This window comes from Crinia signifera, chromosome 11, assembly GCF_055691185.1.
Source record: "Crinia signifera chromosome 11, ASM5569118v1, whole genome shotgun sequence".
NCBI classification, from domain to species: Eukaryota; Metazoa; Chordata; class Amphibia; order Anura; family Myobatrachidae; genus Crinia; species Crinia signifera.
Genome location: NC_139227.1, coordinates 81946072 through 81964916, shown reverse-complemented (window position 1 = coordinate 81964916; position 18845 = coordinate 81946072). Strand labels below are relative to the sequence as shown.

General features: G+C 43.1%; 1 protein-coding gene across 4 annotated transcripts in view; it reads right to left on the bottom strand.

Annotated features, from left to right (window-relative positions):
• Positions 1-18845, bottom strand: part of TSPAN4 (tetraspanin 4) — a 655297-nt gene that overhangs the window by 522502 nt on the left and 113950 nt on the right. For 2 of the 4 annotated variants that reach the window (XM_083165444.1, XM_083165445.1), the window contains 2 exons: positions 14155-14216; positions 13480-13524 (listed from right to left, as the gene is read on the bottom strand). The gene's annotated coding sequence lies outside the window, so the exon portion shown is untranslated. Of the gene's footprint in view, positions 1-2941; positions 2993-13479; positions 13525-14154; positions 14217-18845 lie in introns of those variants that run through there. The other 2 variants (XM_083165446.1, XM_083165447.1) reach the window with 2 other exon arrangements.

The following is an 18845-nucleotide window of genomic DNA, read 5'->3' as shown; positions in this document are numbered from 1 at the left end:
ATGTATATGATCCTTCAATAAAAGTTCCATCATGTACCACACCCCATCTCCTGGTATAAACAAAGTGAGTATAGATCTTTTTTTGCTTCTGGTGCATATGCAACCCTAGCAGAATAACTCTGTACATGACAATGCGCATCCATTTTCACCTATAATCCTCTATAATCCCCGCTTATTGCCACAACAACATAAAACTGTACTAATATGGGTTCTCCAAGTATGGCGAGACGAGAGTGTGTTCATAAAGGCTTAAGTCCACTACTGACAGCATAAACTCACCATCGGGTATCCTTATGCTTAAACCATTAATATTTAATCTTAACCTAACTTAACCTAAAATAACGACATAGACATAAGTGCTGGCGTTTCAAATAATTGATCACTATCATCTAACAACTGTAGCAATACCAGGTAAAAACTAAGGGGCTTATTCAGACCTGCTCGTAGCAGGCCAAATTCGTCCCCTTCCCCGATGTTTGAGGTTTGCAGATGAGCGTTTATGCGCATGTGTAAACCCCAGAGAGAACAGCTTTGTTGAGATTCACACTCACGGGGCCGTTTCACTTCAGCGGGGGTGGAAAGGAGGCTGGGGCAGGGGAAAGCAGGCGTGGCGTTGCCTGATCGGGGTGGGCGGATGATGTTACCGAATGTCAGCGCCCACCCTGTTTTCAGCGATCAGCAGCCGGTGGAAATAAATGTTAGTCAACCATCGGATGATTTCTCTCCCCTTCGGCTGCAGGCATGCTAGCGATTGGAATCTGTGGCAGTATACACAGCCCAGCCAATAGGTCAAAGTCAGACCCTAGGTTACAACAAGCTGCAAAGTCATAGTTACAAATCATTAAGGTATATAAAAGGGGTTTTTCAAATACTGTGCCGTGGCACACTAGTGTGCGTTGAGCATCTGTTCTCAAGTGTGCCCCCAGATCTAGAGATGTCCAATCCAGTTAACAGCCACCACCAGCCCAACTGTTATTCACTGGTCTCTTCTTTTAAAGTAAAGGGCCAATGTATTTTATTTTTGTTACCTGTGGGGATCAGTATGATTGATTTTTTTTTATATGGGGGGCCAACAGGATAGTTTTTTTTCCCTGTGGGGGCCAATGTGTTTTGCCCTGTGGGGATCTCATGGTGTGCCTTGGCAATTTTTAAATCTTATTTAGTGTGCTGCAAGGTAAAAAGGATGAAAATCATTGGGTTAAATACAACCAATAAAAAGCTGAACAACTACGCTGACAATAATTGCGCTTGGCATTGGCTCCTACGGATTTTAATTCTTTTTTTTTCTCTCTCTCTTCGTGTGATGTGAAAATCTGTAACAAAAGTGCCTTGCGTAAGAGGGTTGTGAAGAAATGTATTAATTATGTAAACATGGATGTGTTGGAAACCTGTAGCCGATATTTACCTACAGAAAGTTGAACCGCGGCTTTCAGATGGTCCTGCAATATTTTTACACTAGACCTTCTGTCACCCCCCGCTCAGCATAATTAGAGATACTTAGAAAGATTTGTCACATGATAGCAATAACAGCCTCTGTTACATAACTCCAAGCAGGTGTGCTGCCAGCTAAGTGTATGAATACATGTAAATGAGATGCACACCTGTTATATGTTTAGGTCTTCAGCTTCAAAAGCTGTGGCACGCGGATAGGGTAATTAAAGTGCAGTATTTGTGATAAATCAGTCACACATTAAAATACATCAGGCTGCTGCGCCGGCTCTGGGGTTTGATTGTTTTTGATGATATGTCTCAATATTTTCGGTCAGGATTTATTTTCTTGTGATTCATTCACATGTGCTGCTGAACACTAATCCATGTGTAGCTTTCCATTGTATCCCTCTATACTTTCTCTCCATCAAACCAGCCATGCGATGTCTAAAACCTATTTTATATGTATTAATAGGTTTTCTTGTGGACATGGCTCCTCTAAGTAAACAAGAAGCAAATGTTAAGGTGGCTGAGTCTCCATCCATCACAATGTATTCAATCTGTGGAGGGACTTGGGTTGGAAACAGATTACTGGATCACAAAGTGATTTAAGATTCGGCTGTGCCTTGCAGCTGGCCGTATATTAAGGCTTAGACATTGTAAGCGTCAGTTTTAGAACAGCGAGAAGACAATGAAATACACAAAAATAATGTTACATAATCATTCGGATTATCTGCGTACTTAACCATGAATGCGACATACATATGTATCACCGCACAAGTCTTGATACTTTGTAATATATGTATTTAGTCTTTCATTGAAAGCACACTATGCAAGTTAATAGCGTTCACCTTGGTTAGTATTAAATAATGTTTATTCAAGGGTGTAACTAGCAATGACGGATAGAATGTGAAAACCATCAACATTTAGACTCTAGCTGCTTGCAGTAATTGTTACACAACACTATGTTCCCCAGGTCTTGTCACTGAGTCATGCAATAGAACATGTGGCACTTTTACAGTGTGCAAGATGTGCCTCGGAGTGAGAAACTAATCCAGTGGGAGCAGAGACACACTGGCTTGCAGGGAAGCCATCAGGGGGTACTGCGGGGACTCTAGTCCTGGGCACAGACAGAAAGGGAGCCAAGGACTGGAGTTTATAATATATCATTTGTCATAAACAAAGTTCACATTTCCCTTAAAGCAATGTAGAGATTGAGTAGTGCTCACCAGGCGTTCGAGAAAGGGAAGGGGGGGCCCTGCCTATTTTGTCAGTCCCGGGGCCCACAATTTCTGATGGCAGCAATGCTGCCTTGCAAAGTAATTTAGCCAAACACAAATGGCATCTCTCATCCCCTCATGCCTACACACTGCAGCTACAACATGCAGGTTTACTATGAGCACATGTTGACAAAACAAAAATGGAATCAGATGTGCTAGCAGATGATTAAAATGGATAAGCCAAATCCACAGGCAAAGGGATCTGATAAAGTGTCAGAGCAGGGCCATCCTACCTGTGTGTCGGTTTGTTACTATCCAGTTTGTTTTATCACTGTTTCCAATTGTAAAACTGAATTTTCCCTATATAAGAAACTGTAAATAAATAAATAACTAAGCATCAGAGTGACCAATCTTATTTGTTGAACTTTAATATGAGAAAGATACAATGCTTAAAGTACTGTGGATACAAAACATTTAACAAGAATAGCTACAAAGATAGTCTTAAGGTATATCATTTTCTTAAAATCAAAAAGGAACAATAGACAGTAACATTTAGGAGAACTGACTCCTGACCGGTGTTCTAACAGTGGGCAAGTGTGCACCCTCCGACGATTGACCTTTTCCCTCGATGCTGGTCCCGTGTCGGGTCTCCTGGTTTTTAGAAATGCTTAAAAAAAGTAGCTCCACACAAGGTAAAGCTGTGTACACACGGGGGCGATAGGGGCTGAAATCGCTGGAAATATGGTCGCTGGCGACCATATTGCCAGTGATGGGAGTGTGCCCCGGCGATTGCGCTCCTGTTTTCAGCCCCATTCTAATTGCTGGTCACAGGAGCTTGCTCCTGCAACCAGCTGATTACCTCTGCGGCTCCCCCGGCAGAGGTTCCCTTTCATCAGCGACCATCTCTGGTCGCTGATGAAAAGGTGAAACTGAGCAATATATTGCTAGCAATATATTGCTGAGCAATATATCTCCCCCGTGTGTATGGGGCTTAAGTGCGGCAATGGTGCTAGATCTGGGGAGATCCTGGAATCATTTATAGATGCTGCGGGACCTGGCGGTGGACCTGAATCCCAGAGTCACTAGAGAGGGCGACCTGTGGTGGCGTTTCCGGTTTTAAAAAGGGCACCACCACAACTTTTGTACATTTTAAGATAGCCAGGACGAGCCATATCATCCCTCCATACCCAGCTAATATTAGCCAGTGCAAGGCAATAGGTGTCAGTCTGATGGAAGAGGAGCAAGGAAGAGCTCCTGAAGACCGCAGGAGGTGGAAACCATTAAAAAGAGCTTACAGATTGACCACCCTCCCTCCAGGTGAAGAATAAGCAAGAGGACACCACTGCAAGACCTGAGGAGGCGGCATCCATGCAAAAGAGCTCACAGGCCACTTTCCAAGTGATGACAGAAGAGGAGGATGCCAATGCAAGCCCTGGGAAGCCGCCACAAGCTCTTCTGCGTGACTACTGCCTCACCAGGACTTGCAGTGTCTTATTTATTGATATTTACCTGTGAATTGGAGGAATATAAACTCTCTGGCATGACCGCTGCATCTAGATGAAGGTCAAAGAATAAGGCACAGCAGGTCCAGGGGAGGTGCGGGAATGCAAAAGAGCCCCAGTGAAGGTACTGGCTAATAAAGTATGATAACATTAGGTGTTGTCTCTTTTTTTTACAGGTGGACTAAGCGGCAGCAGGCCTATGTGGTATTTATATCCATCTGGTCTATCCATCTGGTCTATCACAAAGCTCCCCTTTTGCTGGCTTGTGTAGATGATAATTAGGGGTTATGGCCCTTTTTGGAAAGCATGCTCTACTCCGGAATGGATTGAAAACAATGAAAAGGGCATGCTCTGAATGTATCATGTTAACATTGTCTGTTGGCTCAGTAGCTGGTAGTACCAATAGACTATACAACAGGTTCCCAAACACTGTTCTCAAGGCACCCCAACAGTCCAAGTTTTAAGTATATCCATGAATGGCCACAGGTGACTTAATTAGTACCTCAATTAATTTATTTTAATGATATACAGTATGCTGAGCCATGAATATACTTAATACCTGGACCATTGGGGTACCTAGAGTACTGCGTTAGGGAAACTCTGGGCTTTACAAAAATCGTCCAGCTTCTCCTTCACATGGCATCTTCTCATATTAATAATAACCCCTGCAGCTGGATATCCACATGTAAAGGTTATCATGCTGGTACAGTACATAATAGAACCAAATATACCGAAAAACATAGGGCTACAGGATGACTAATAACTACAGATGGAGCCAGGCTCATCAAGCCTGTTCCCGGCCCGCCAGGCACCACAGGAATGTGGCGCGCATGCGTAGGAGACAATGGACATGCGAGACGCTCGCAAGTCCACATGTATGCCAGTAACCAGATACGGGCGGCTGGCAATGCACCAGGAACAACTAGCCTGGCTCCATCTGTAGTGATCTATAACAATCTCAACAGACCTAAATCTCTTCAGGTGCCCATATACAGGTCCGATTTGGCCCGATTTCACCAGATTCCGCCGGATGGGGCTGATATATTGGGTAAAATCGGAGGTGTCTGACATCAGATTGAATCCAATGCACGTTACCATGTGCATCAGATCGGATCCCGGAGATCTAAGGTGCAGCACATAAGATAAATTGGAATCAGAACATCAGCGGCACACTGCCGATGCTTTTTAGCACTCACAATCTATCGCATCTGATTTCCCTTAATCTTCCCCGACAGCTCGCTGGGATTCCTTTTACATGGGATAAATTGCATGCGATTTATCAAGTGCCAAGTCAAATGGAGCCCTCCCGAGGAGCTGCCGCATGGGCACAAGGGAAAACTGGTCCCACTTGTGCCTCCTTTAGGCTCATAGTTTGGAGATGAAAGAGATCTACCTGGAGCCTCACAGTACATGGGCAGCTTTGTTGAACTACACTATAGGACAGAAAAGGAATTGTTATACTGACATAGCAGAAGCCAACACCAACCATACAGTAGGAAATAATCAGACATAGCAATCATACTGGTACAGTAAATATCTAAAATCGTGTTTACTGTGGCATGCAGTCACATCTGTGGAGCGCTACAAAACTCAACTGCGGGAATATGTATTTTTTTTAATTGCCTGAGAATTAGATTCAGTTAGGGTTCATTTGGCCTGGATATGAAAATCCTGTGATTAAAAGCCTGTAAAATCAAATGCAACTAAATCGCATTTAACGCCCAGACTACACAGTTTCTTATCCAATAATGCACCAAATGTTATTAATAACAACTTTATACAGTGATTTCCGTATACTTGCCTACTTTTAAAAAAGCATGTCAGGGAGATTGTTAAGGTGACACGGAGGAGGAAATTTACTAAGGGCGGCCGTATATGACCAGACAATATGCACAGACTGTGTTTACTGGGTTCTTCTTGTCTGCTGTTCCGCCCAGTGTATCCTACAGCATGTACCCACTCCTGGCATCCCAGACCATGACCATTCCTTGTTTGCAACACACCTGTACCAATAGAAAGAGCTATCGATCTGTCAATCCTTTCCATGATTTCTTTGAGGTGGGACAATGTATATCAGGCCACTAGTGCTTGTTCGACCAGTCTAGAAGTAGTTGAGACCCAATATACAGTAAGTTACGGACTAGATGGTACCGCTGCCCAAGTATTTCACATACATTTTGCAAGCGTGTGTCCCCTCTCTGCTGGAGATGCGGACAGGAACAGGGCACTCTATTCCACATATGATGGGATTGCCATTGGATAATACCATTTTGGGATGATATAAGGAAATTGGCCGTAGAAATACTGGGCCACTCTGTCCCAACCGGTCCTGACTTTTGGCTCTTATCGCATTCGGACATACCCATATCCAAGTACAAAAAATCTCTACTTCGGCACCTGAATAATGCAGATAGGCGGTGCTTCCAGTCCATTGGCGTTCGAATGCCCCCCTACATTGTGGGAATGGTGCCAACGCATGGACTTCTACATGTCAATGGACAATATCTGTTAATCCACTCCTGAGAAATTCCCTACATATGCACATAGAAAATGACCCCTCATATTAAAACCGAATACCTATTAGCTCATAAAACAACCACCTCACTAGGAGACTTGGGCAGGATCTGGCCTTCTGCTTAGCTGTACGATGCCAAGACCCATCCAAAAGCTGGATAGAGGACTGGAACACCTCTCTACAAACTTGCCCCCCCCCCCCCCCCTCATTCCTTTCTTTCTTGTCCTTTACTATTTCTATGTTAAAATTTATGACTGTTATTATACTCTGATGTCATGACACTGTGGATGATGATGTCTTTGCAGTTATCTCTGCCTATGTTATGTAGTGATTTTCATCCACGTAATTTGTTGCCATGCTATATCACCAATATGCTTTCCTGGATTATTTGACATATACTGTTTCTGTTACTTATTGATGGAAAACTTACTTTGAAAATAAAGAATTCATAAGAAAAAAAATGGACCGCTAGGATGCTTTTAGGACGACGTTTGGGAACCTCTGGAGTACGGCATAACTGCTGAGCAACACCAATCATTTAGTTTGTTTCCTTCTGATTGGTGCGACTGTCCTTTGTACCTTTAGTCCCTTCTCCCTTAGTCCCCTGTACTGTATGTTATACATAGACCTGTAAAATGTTGTACAGGTTATTGCAGAGCATGTGGAATAAGAAACATCACTGTGTTATGAAAGATGAACGTGCACAGGACATTTTTAAACTGCCTTATAAATAAGCCTTTTAATGTTTATTTTATCTAGGACCAATAAAGTGGGAATCAGTGTAAGAGGCGGTGGGGGGCAGGATACTTGGCCCGCAGCTGCACTCCATGTATGGTGAAGCTGCGAAAGCTTCTGAGGCAGATAAAGGTCAACAACAAAAATGCAGGATATAAACTTCCTAAGCCAAGATGTTCCCAGCCAGTGTAAGACTATATTAACCTGTCACCGAGATGTCCGCAATAGATGGGTTATTGGAAAGCAATATGTCTTACAGGAGGTGATCAAATTAACCTGTCAATGCAGTAGGTGACTTGAGAGATTCAATTACATTTCAACTACACTTATTGGGACACTTTACACATGCCTTTTACGTAACCCACGGAAAAGGTTCTTGTTATAGTGTGATATTGGTCCTATCTGGCTTAGATAATGCTATTCAAGAGTCATCCGTCTGCCAATACCTCTACACCAGGCATGTCCAAACTGTGGCCCTCTAGCTGTTGTGAAACTACACATCCAAGCATGCCTTGCTATAGTTTATTAGAAAAACTGTGGCAAGGCATGATGGGACTTGTAGTTTCACAACAGCTGGAGGGCCATGGTTTGGACTTGCCTGCTCCACACAGACTGCCACACACAGGACAAAAATGTTACATTCTAGTCTTAACCCCAAAAGCCCTTAATTATACTGAACCTCCTTACATCTCCCTTTTGTTCGAACCTGCACTTTTCATATGACCATCTTCGTTGTTCTTCTCTGATCACCTACCTCTTCTTACAGATGCTCGTATTATTTAGAACTACGGTCTATAAGACAACATGCACTAAACACTCTAAAATCAAATTTATTCAAAATACAAACTCAGAACTTTTTTCAGCAAACAATATAATGTTTTTTTAGAATACAGATGCACGGGCTAATGTAGTTAGATGCAATTAATTTAAAAAATGCAGATGTAAATTGTGTCCATAAAAACCCCCAGCTAATTTGGGTAATATGAATGACCACAAGTGTCCCGTTCGTGTACTGTCAGTAACTACACATATTAAGTGAAATGAATATTTTTTTTAAGCTATTTTAATAGTGCACTTTATGCTAGCGGCATATACTGTAACTTAAACTAGCCATACACTTATGTCATTTTGGCAGATTTCACCCGATTCCGGCAGATCGGACTGAGAAATCAGGTGAAAAGGGGCCAAAATGCATGTGTTTGACATGTGATTCGATGCGCATTCCCAAGTGCAACGGATAGGATCCGGAGAATGACACAAAAGATAAATTGGAATCGCATGCGTCAGTGCACATTGTGGCTGCTTTTTAGCAGCTGCGTTATATCGCATCCGATTATCATTTAACCCAGCCCGGGCAGTCCTTCCCTGCTATTTTTACTTGCGATAAATTGCATGCAAGAATGGCATATCATGTGCCAAAAAAGATGGAAGGACTCAAGGGGAGCTGCCAGGGGAGTTCAGGGTAGATTGTATGCAACATGTGCCTCAGACAAGTCGATCTAATGTGTTAGGGTACCTCTTTGGTCTGGACTAGTTAGCCTTTGGCACTGGGACCTGTAAGTAGCAAGTCGTCACTTGTTTAGATTTCCTTACATCTTTTCAAGTTATTTCTGCCTAGATGGAGTGTATGTGATCTCACGCAGACCGTGTGGCTTATGAGAACAATTGCAGAATAAGGTTCTGACTGCTGGTATGTTTATTTCTAATAAAATATGTGTGTGGGGGGTTTACCGTTTATGTTTAATGCATGGTCTGTGCTGGCGAAAATCAGCAGTGTGTATAAAGCAGCTGCAATAGATACAGCTACTAGTTCATTCTAGCAACCTGCACCTTTCAAAACCTATGCAGTTAGTCTTTCCTGCCTGGGGTGTCGCTCTCTGCTTTGGTGTTCTCTTGCAGTGTCTGGTATGTATCTCGGCACTGATAAACAGACCAGATTGTGCTACAAGCACCAAAGCACAGAGTGACACCCAAGGCAGGGAAAAGGAACTGCACAGGTTTTGAAAGGTGCAGGGTGCAACAATGAACATTACATACATATGTGTCTTGTTCTCCTGTACATACACCTACAGTTAACACACCTACTCTTCAGTTTCGCTCTCTATGTACAATTGACAGTCTTTAAGATGTCTTACTCCATACAGACAGCAAGATATGGCACATACTGTACTGTACCTGCACCCATGTCTAGATGAGCACCATTCTCTAGCACCTGACAAATGTGTCACACCTATTTTAAACATGTTTCAAGATTCGTACTCTATCGTCATATTATGTAATTGTAATAATGCCCTATATGTAATGCCTTGTCACTACAGTTCTTCATATGATACTGGGATCAATAAATCTAGTAATGTAACTGAACATGTAATAAGGTGATTAAACTTACTGGCCAATCAGGCTGCAGAATGTCTTGTATAATGGAAAAAAAAATTGCCAGACCTTTTAACTTTTTGTGCTAGATGTTAAAAATGGTAAATCATCTACACCAGTGGTCGCCGAACCCATCGCTCCTCGCGGTAGCGATTCAGGTGGCTCGACTACTCTGCAGCCGCTCGCCCACTCCACCATTGCCCACTGCAGGCACCACTTCCCTTCTGAGGGGAGGAGAGTGCATCGAGTGTCTTTCTTTCCCATCATTGTATCCCTGTGACTGGGCCGTCAGCCAACCAGAGCTTGCCGGCAGCAGCGAATCAGGAGCCGGCCCGCAAGCTTTGATTGGCTGATGGCCCAGTCACAGGGAAGTGAGGGGAAGGAGAGATGCCCAATGTGTTGTGCTCTCCTCTCCTCAGAAGGGAAGCGGTGGAGGAGGTTGTGCTGCTGCTGGGAAATTGGGGGCATATGTGTTTCTTGCAATGTGGGGGCGTACCTGGCACCGTGGAGGCATAACTGGTGCCATGGAGGCATACCTGTTTCTGGCACCATGGGGGCATACCTGGCACTGTGGGGGTTTCTGACATACTTGGCACTGTGGGGGTATACCTGGCACCATGGGAGCATATGTGTATCTGGCACTATTGGGGACATATGTATATCTGGCACTGCACTATTGGGGGTATATGTGTACCACACCCCCATTTTCATTGGCCACACTTCATGTGGCTACACCCATTTTTGGGCGCACGCCTACAGTACTGCCAGAGTATTTATTTAGAATGGCACCACAATCAGGTGGGAATTGTTTATCTGGCACTGCTGAGGGGCATTGTGTTTATGGCATTACTGTGGGTATTGGGGCCATTGTTTAACTGGCACTGCTGGTGGCAGGTGTATATATGGCACAGCATCTATTCAGAGAGGCTGGGGGCATGGCCAGCAGCTCTCAGAGCTGCTGGCCATGCCCCCATAGAGGATGAATGGGGGATGCGGCCTCGCAGAAGTACCATGATAGTAGGTCATGCCCCCTAATTTCTTTCACTAGGATTTTGCAGCAACAGGGAAATGGCGTGTGTGGCCCCTTAAACAGTGGGACTCGTGGATAAATGCGGTGTTCTCCCTGCAGTAGCAGCGAGGCTCTCTGTTTGGGGGAATTCTCACTGTCGTCTGATAGCCAGAATTCCCCCAGAACGTAGAATATGGTGAGCAGCCGGCACGGGGGTTAAACGGCAAGGGTCGCTTGTTTTCGGCGATCCCCACTGTTTAACCCCCTCGCTGGCCGCATTGAATACGGACCTATGTGTCTGTAAATGTATGTGTTGCTTTGTGTGTGTAACAAGTCTCTATATCTGTATGTGTGTCTGTGTGCCTGCATGTATTTATGTCCATCATTTTAATTCTATATTTTTTGCAGGTAATGAGAATGACAACACAGAATGTGGCATTTGCAAACAACTAATCATAGTAATTATCACAACAAGATCAGAGTGATGGGTTTAAATTGCACTTTTGTCACATTGAGATTTAAAACACCTATTACTTAACACAACGAGGTGTAAATAGACAGACATGTCACTTGCCTCTATCGAATAAAAGAGAAAACCGGTTTACAGTACTTTGTGACTCTACAGTACAACACACAAACTGTTATATGGACTATATAATGTTCTGGACATTGGCTCCATGTACACATATAAAGATTATTATTTATCATAAATGGGCACACAACAGCACTGTACAAAGGATATGGCAGTCCTGGCTAGCAGATCCTATATTTATGCTCCTGTATACCTTAAGTGTCCCACCTCACCTCCTTCACTCTATCAGTAAAATACAGCGCAGTAGTGGGCAGTTACTCCCAGATGGTTGGTATTGTGGTAACCATGCCTATGCTGCTGGTAAACGGCTCCAGTCCTGTCCCTGGCAGTTGACGTCACACTCTATATGTAGCAACCCTATTCAGCCTCTAAGCTTGAAGGAGTAGACTCTACTAATCAATTTACACCCAAGATGGCTGCCCCACCTGGAATGCTCATGTGTTGGATGAAGAGTGCATGGTTCTGATGATCTTAGAAGTTTCTTGTAGCTCAACTACTAATTTTATCTTCCCCATTATGCGTCTTTACTTCCAAACATTGCTTATTCCAGTGGTTCCCAAACTTTTTTGAATCACGGCACCCTAGAGCACCAAAATATTTTCAAGGCACCCCGAGGCCAAATGCTTTTTATCGAGAAATTCAGAAAAAAATATTAAATGAAGTACATTGTGTTTATATGTCACAGTTATCTGGTGAGGGACAGGATTTGCTTCTGTTTGTCCACATATATTATGATTTGTTGCCACAAGCACTGGTTTTGCCTGGTACATTGGCCATAAATGATAACAATTGATCTTGGTCCACCAATGCAAGGCACCCCTGCAAGTGTCCTGAGGCACCCCAGGGTGCCTAGGCACACAGTTTGGGAACCACTGGCTTATTCTATCCAGTGTAACTCTATACACTGCACTCAAAATGGCTGCCGCCTGTGGATCTTTTATGAATAAGATGAATAATACTTGGAATTGATTACTCTGGACGCCTCCTCTCAGTATTATATTCATTGTTTCTGTATTTTATGCAAATATAACCTTGTGTATTATGTTCATGGTATCTGCAAAGCATATTGAGTGCTATGGGAGAGAAGCACTACACATAAAATTCTACTTTCATCTTTAACGTGAGGAATAATATATTCAGATTGTATACTATGGAATATATAGCAGCTGTTTATTTCGAGAGGTAAGTTAATTAAAACTGCACCACAACATCCTAATTATTTCTTTGTTCTTGGAAAAAAACAAAGTAAATTATGTTGCATTAAGTTCTAAAACATTATAAGACATTGCTAGTAAAAGCAAATTAATAAAAATGAACGGAATCTTTCCACAACTGACAGTTCACAAGGGTTCTATTATGCAATGGGTACAAATCCATTCATCTTAAAAAAAAAAAAAAAAAAAAGTGTAACCTGGTTTGTAAAGAATGAGAATTTCTGATCAATATAGTGTATGATATGAACCTCACAATGGGCCAGATGCACTAAGCGTCAAAAAGTGATAAAATGGAGGGTGATAAACAGCCAACCAATCAGCTCCTACTTGTCATGTCACAGACAGAGTTTGAAAATATCAGACAGGAGCTGATTGGTTGGTTGGTTATCAATTTCCATTTTGTCACTTTTTGAAGCTCAGTGCATCTGGCCCCATGTGGGTAACTGCCTTAGGCACTTAATGTAATGTAATATATAAATGTGGCAACACATAAGAAATACATTCTTTATGTCTCCTTACACTGATGGTTTAATCAAAAGACCTACAGTATATGACGCTTAATAAAGAACGTCTTCCATTCAGTATGGGCTACTAAAGCTGGCACAGGGCGAATTGGCAACTTAAAATGAGCCTCATATGAAAGAGGCCAATACCAATGTAGGAGGAGTTAGTATGTCACCCCTAGCCTTTGGCAGATGAGGCTTAAGCCATACACAATGCTCGGTGAAGTTACATATACATGTGCTTGTCACACAAAAAGGTGAAGTACTTGAAGGTGGTGCACTTGAAGGTGGAGTAAACACCTGTAGGAAGATTCAGCACTGAACAACATCAAAAAGGGGTACAAAAAACACAGGAAAAAAACAGACATTCCGTGCTGTTCTCTCTTACCAGTTACTTGTTATTCTTAGACTGGGTTCTTGAAAAATTGGGATCCTGTTTTGAACAATTTACAAAAATTAGAATTATAACCCAACATTTTAAAAACCCCTTTAGAATTTCTCTGCAATATGGCCATATAAAACTACCCTCCAACACACGCATGTAAAAATAAGCAGATTGCAAATCTCCACTCCTGCAAGTTTTAAGAATCGGGCAGCCATACTCCTACATTGGTACATGGTTAAATAACAAAATATGATAATCTTTGTGTGACCAACACAAGTGCCCAGACAAATGGCTTCTCTGCGAGCGCACTTTTTCCTCAGATATTGGAGGAGGGTACAGGCGCTACATAATTGGCAACAATATACACTAGAAAATCAGAGAATGAAGCGAGTGGAAAGTAGTGAACAGGAAAATCATCTCTTCTCTCCTGGTCCTTAGAGAAGAGAGTTGTGAAAACAGGGAGGTAAGATGGAATGGATGACGGGAAAATAATGAGAGGAAGTAAGATGGAAAGTACAAGTGCAGTGGGAGTGCACAGAATAATGAAGAGGGTAAGAGATAGACGAAGGTGAAGGGAAATTGGGTTTAAATTAGAATAAGAGAGCAAGAGAGGTTAGGAAACAAACTTAATAAGCCTGATGAACGGGGCTAGCAGTGGACTATGTTATACTCTCCCACCTGTTAATGCAGATTACAGAGCCTGCTGCTGGGTTCTTGTTAGGATTCTGGAATGTTGGAACCTGTAGGGAAAAAAAGGAAATGTATATGAATTATAGCCAGCCATGCATTAAGTAGTGTTCATTCTAGCACCCGCTATCTTTGAAAACCCATGCAGTTCCTCTTCCCTGCCTGGTGTGTCGCTGTATGCTGTTGTGCTTCTAGCACAGTGTGGTCTGTATATCAGCACTGACATGCAAACCAGACCTGTGCTAGATACACCACAGTAGACAGCGACACCCCAGGCGGGGAAGGGGAACTGCATGGGTTTTCAAAGCTAGCGGGTGCTAGAATGAACACTATTAAGGGAAAACAGTACAAAACACAGAAGCTCAAATTATGAGATAACATACATTTATCACCTGAAATCTGTTCTCACAAAAGATATATGGCTAATGGCTGAACAGTGACACAGTGGTTGGTAATAATGCCTGACCGTATTGGGATAGGCACATTTCCTAAATGTGGCCCTAATAGCTGTTGAGTAAGTAAGTACAATAGCCACCTGCACTTTCACCACCAGCAGCTGCAATTGTTTCTCCACTACCCTATGTGTCAGCGAAACTGCTTAGATTGTAAGTTCACTATGACAATGCCATCTCAAACCTCTGTTCCACATAATGCTATGCCATTTGGTGCAAACCTTTCTTGATGCCTTCAGTATCTAAAATATCATCATTTTATACATGAAAATATAATACTGGTTACTGCAACTGCCATAAAAAACAAAGAGCATCGTTCAGAAAAATATTTGCGACTGCCAAACAATACATATGAGCAAACTTGTGACTGCCGCTTAATGCAGACAGCATCTTAGTGACAAAATACAAAGAGCATCCTAGTGACTCACGCAATACCAAGAGCATCCTAGTGACTCACACAATACCAAGAGCATCCTAGTGACTCACACAATACCAAGAGCATCCTAGTGACTCACACAATACCAAGAGCATCCTAGTGACTCACACAATACCAAGAGCATCCTAGTGACTCTTCATCTCCCACAACTTCAATCTGATGGCAATTACAGAAACCTGGCTCACACAATCAGACACGGTCTCGCCTGCAGCACTGTCACATGGTGGTTTCCACTTCACTCACACCTCTAGGCCTGGTAACTGTAAAGGAGGTGGAGTTGGTATATTACTGTCACAAGACTTCACATACTCAGTTCTCCCACCAGTTCCTTCACTCACATTTACATCATTTGAAGTACACTCCATTAGGGTTTTTTCCCCTTTCTCTCTGCGTGTTGCTGCTATCTATCGCCCACCTGGGCTTCCCAAATCTAAATTTCTGGAAGATTTCTCTGCCTGGCTCCCCCATTTCTTATCCTCTGACATCTCCACTATAATCCTGGGTGACTTCAACATTGCTATTGACAGTCCACCATCTCTGCATGCCTCCAAACTCCTCTCTCTAACCTTCTCTCTTGGCCTCTCCCAGTGGTCCGACGCCGCTACTCATGAGGAAGGCCACTGCCTTGACCTCGTTTTCACCAGGCTGTGCTCAGTCTCTGATTTTACTAACACTCCCTTCCCTCTCTCTGATCACAATCTCATTACTCTCTCACTCTCCTCCATTACCTCAAGCTCACTGACACAGAAACCATGCAAGCCTACTCTAACCCGCAGAAATACTAATGCTATTAATTTTCCACAACTTTCCACCTCCCTGCAACAACAGCTCTCACTAATTTCTACATTTACCTCTCCTGACTCTGCTGTTTCCCACCTTTACCAGACTCTTGAAACAGCCCTTGATGAGGTGGCTCCAGCTACCCATTATACCCCACGTAGGCTTAGATGCCAACCGTGGCACTCCAACACAACAAGACAACTACGAAATCAGTCACGTAAAGTTGAACGCCAATGGCGTAAATCTCGTAATATTACTGATTTCCTCACATATAAGACTAGCTACCACTCCTACTGCAATGCTTTGGACACGGCCAAACAAACATACTACCAATCTCTCATCTCTTCTCATGCCACCAACCCTAGGCGACTTTTTAACACATTTAAGTCTCTTCTGTACCCTCCCCCTCCTCCCCCACCGGCTACCATCAGTGCACAAGAACTTGCCTCCTACTTTAAGGACAAGATTGATAACACCTGGACCCTCTGGCACTTTCTCTTCGTTTGAGCCCACAAATGAAAAGGAAGTATCCGCACTCTTCTTATCCTCCTACGTTACTACCTCTCCTCTTGATCCTATACCTGCACAAGTCATTAAAAATCTATCTCCTGTGCTTATTCCAACCTTAACTAAAATCTGCAATCTCTCTCTTGCTACTGGTACTTTTCCGTCTCTGCTCAAACATGCAGCGATTACTCCCATTCTGAAAAAACACAATTCTGACCCTAACTCTCTCTCTAACTATCGTCCTATCTCTCAGCTCCCATGCCTCTCCAAGCTACTCGAGAGACTTGTCTACTCTCGCCTAACAAACTTTCTTAACTCCAACACCCTATTAGACCCGCTTCAGTCAGGCTTTCGCTCTCAACACTCCACTGAGACAGCACTGACTAAAGTGGTGAATGATCTGGTAACAGCTAAGTCTAAAGGCCATTACTCACTGCTTATTCTTCTAGATCTTTCTGCTGCGTTTGACACTGTGGATCACACAATTTCCTTTTACAAACACTACACTCCCTGGGTCTTAATGATACAGCCCTTTCCTGGTTCACATCTTACCTATCTGATCGCTCTTTCACTGTTCGCTTCTCTGACTCTACTTTCTCTTCACTACCTCTGTCAGTCGGAGTTCCGCAAGGCTCAGTCTTAGGTCCTCTGCTTTTCTCAATCTATACCTCCTCGCTTGGCAAACTAATCAGCTCCTTCGGATTTCAGTATCACTTATATGCGGATGATACTCAAATCTATCTATCAACCCCAGAGTTGTCACCAGTGGTTTTGGGACGAGTCTCTGAATGTCTCTCTGCCATCTCACTTTGGATGTCTTCTCGCCAACTCAAACTCAATATTTCCAAAACTGAATTACTTATATTCCCGCCAACTAAGAACAGTTACCATCCTGATATCTCCATCACTGTTGACAACTCGACAATCTACCCTACCCCACAAGCTCGTTGCTTAGGGGTCACCCTCGACTCTGACCTGTCCTTTATTCCCCACATTTAATCTGTCTCGAAATCATGTTACATGCATCTAAAAAACATATCCAAAATACGACCGTATCTCACACAAGACACTACTAAATCTCTTATCCATGCACTCATTATATCCCGCATTGATTATTGCAATAGTCTCCTAACTGGACTTCCCAAGAACAGACTCTCACCACTGCAATCCATTTTAAATGCTGCTGCTAGGCTGATCTTCCTTGCAAGACGCTCATCGTCTGCTGATCCGCTCTGCCAGTCCCTCCATTGGTTGCCTGTATATTACCGTATTCAATATAAAACACTTCTACTTGCATATAAAGCTATTAACCATACTGCACCAGCGTATATCTCTGCACTTATCACACAATATCTCCCATCTCGACCACTCCGCTCTGCACAAGATTTGCGTCTCTCATCTGAGCGGATCACTAGCTCCCATTCACTATTACAGGACTTTCATCGGGCTGCTCCCATCCTATGGAATGCCCTTCCATGCACAATTAGACTCTCCGCTAGCCTCCAAACTTTCAAGCGTTCCCTGAAAACTCACCTCTTCAGGCAAGCCTATCATATTTAAGTTCTACACGCATAACCCTCTGAGGCACTTATGTATTATATAGCTTCCCTTCTGGACTTGTAACTTGTTGGGACTGCTATGCTATTACTGATGCCTGTCCTTGTGTTTTCCTCCTATATACCTAATAGATTGTAAGCTTGCAGCAGGGCCCTCCTACCTCCAAGTCTGTCTGTTACCCAGTTTGTTTTATCGCTGTCTACCATTGTAAAGCGCAACGGAATCTGCTGCGCTATATAAGAAACTGCAAATAAATAATAATAATAAATAGTGACTGCTACACAATACCAAGAGCATCCTAGTGACTCACGCAATACCAAGAGCATCCTAGTGACTCACGCAATACCAAGAGCATCCTAGTGACTCACGCAATACCAAGAGCATCCTAGTGACTCACGCAATACCAAGAGCATCCTAGTGACTCACGCAATACCAAGAGCATCCTAGTGACTCCTACACAATACCAAGAGCATCCTAGTGACTCCTACACAATACCAAGAGCATCCTAGTGACTCACACAATACCAAGAGCATCCTAGTGACTCACACAATACCAAGAGCATCCTAGTGACTCACACAATACCAGGAGCATCCTAGTGACTCACACAATACCAAGAGCATCCTAGTGACTGCTACATAATACAAAGAGCATCCTATACTTCAATACATTTTTATTGAAAACTTTTCAGCTTTTACAAATGAAACAAACAAAAAAAAAAAACATTGAACAGGGGGGGGGGGGGGGGACAGAAAGGAGAAAAGGGGGAGGGGGGAGAGGGAACATTTCAATAGTAATCAAGCATTCAAACGTTCAATAGGTGGTCACCAATAATAGCCATTGATTTCGTACATGATATAACAGGTCAAGCAATATAGCGGTGATGCAATACAGTACGATATGACAGGGAGATGTATCATAGAGTCGTAGTCCAGGATCGTAAGTCGAGGAAA